Raw genomic sequence first — 2,282 nt, 5'->3', positions numbered from 1 at the left:
GAAATTTTATAGGATATGAGAATCGGTTATCGCACATACACTTGTGAGGACAAGTGGGAGTTTGTTGGAGCTTGTGTCCTCCACAAACTAGTGTGATAACATTTGTAAATCTCTTACAGGTTCACAAGGGTATACTTCGTATATTTAATCAGTTGATTAACGTTTACCTAATAACGGTTGACTTGCTAGAAAGTTTGACGTTATTATCATACAGATGGCGGTGATCAACTGGTCCCTAAAGGTCACACCTATAGGATGTGTTTGAAAATGTGGTTATAGAAATATAATTACATTGATGCCCAATATGACTAAAAAGTTAGTCAATGTGTTGATGAGATAATTATTTAATGAAAATTAAATAATATTAGTTGAGACGAATTAATCATCAATTAAGTAAATTAAATATAATAAGTTATATTTAATTAAATATATATAATGTTAGCTTAGACGAATTAATCTGTTAATTCGTAATTAAATATAATCAGTTGTATTTAATATCAACAAGTTGAATGTGTCATAGTGGTAATAGTGAGGGTACACATACCAAGAGGTTATGGGTTCGATCCTCACTAGATGACAATTCAATACATATTATATATTTTTGGAAAGACCAAAAATAAGGATTAGACACTCCTTATTTCGGTTTACTTGGCCGAAAATTAGGAGAGTTTTTACTTTCCTAATTGACTCCGAGTTTCGGTCTGTATAAAAAGAAAGGTAGAGAATTATTTCTACCCTAATGCGTTTTCTTGACCTTGCCTCATCTCTCTCATCACAAAACACAAAAACAACTAAATTTTATAGAAAATTTTAGATTGATTTCTAGCATAATCAAAGGGCATATCTCATATCGTCTTGGGTGCAACTAATAGGCGAATATCAATTTTGATATTGTTCTTAGGCCATATTTGCTAGGACCGAAGGTTAATTCTAAATCCTTATACTTTGTTTATGTATTTTGTTTATGACCTTTAATCATCATTGTTAAAATTCGTTATAATCCTTCTAGTTCAAGGGAAGTATACAGATTATTTCCCACAGTAGAGACAATATTGAACCCCGTTAAAGTGAACCCGGATTAACATGGTATTCGCCCATAGTCACTTGTATGCGGTGACGTCTTGAAGTGACTAGAGTGTGATGCGATTGATGGCACGTTCAAGTGCCATAGAGTCATGTGAAATGACTAGTCGATCACATAGGCAGACTGTTAGGAACACTTTGTCGGGCCTTATGACCGCTTATAGAGTTCTGGCAAATTTATATAGCTTGGTCGTGGCGAGAGCTACTATAGTATTCTAATGAGTCGATTCTTTTGACTAAAGACAGTTTGCCTAAGGTGGCACAGTTTCAGATTAACTTTGATTTATGTTACTACGACCTTCGTAAATTGGGTCAAATGGGCATATTTTGGGTTATGATGGCTGTGGCTAGTCGAAGGGAATAGTGCGATAGAAATTGATTGTCCACCCCTTTGTCATGGTTAAAACAATATCTCAGGGCCACTCGAGGAGTAATGAACTGGAAATGCGTGGCCACGCTAGGAAGGTATCTATGGTAGATAATTCCGGTCAATCAGTTATTCTCCAGATCGAGGAAACCACTCTCGATATGGTCACTTGCAAGTACGACCTGAAAGACACCTTGCATTAAGTGGGAGATAAAAATAGGACAAGAGAATTCGTGACGCACACTTGTCGAGGACAAGTGGGTGATTGTTGGGATAAGTGTCCTCCGACAATAATGCGATCACAACTGTCGATCATGATGATCACATGTTTAAATCTCATTTTAAGAATACATGTGGGATGTAATATTTTACAGTCAACTGGTCCACACATATCGGTAATGATTGGCTGACTAGAGTTTGACATTACTGTCGTGCGACGGTGGTGACCAGTTGATCCCTTCTGGTCATATCTTTAGGGAATACGGTCTTAATTGATTATTTAATTAATCGTATGTAGATACTAGTTAATTACTACCTTAAAATTGGAAATGATTTTTATGAGTAAGTTGATAGTCTTATTGTAATTGGATTAAATAAGACTCCGTCTAAGTAATCGAATTGTTTTATTTACTTAGAATTGTTTATTGTTTATGAAACAATTGAGACGGGAATGAACGGTCCATCTAAATTACAAGACGTAATTTATATTAAAGTGACAATTTTTATAAGATAGTAATTGAGAATTACTAGTGAAATTATTTAATTATTTCATTTTTGTGTATTATGAATTTTAAGAAGTTAAAATTGCATAATTACATAATGGGTCATGTAA

Source organism: Silene latifolia, chromosome X (genome assembly GCF_048544455.1).
Source record: "Silene latifolia isolate original U9 population chromosome X, ASM4854445v1, whole genome shotgun sequence".
NCBI lineage: Eukaryota > Viridiplantae > Streptophyta > Magnoliopsida > Caryophyllales > Caryophyllaceae > Silene > Silene latifolia.
This window is presented reverse-complemented; position numbering follows the sequence as displayed.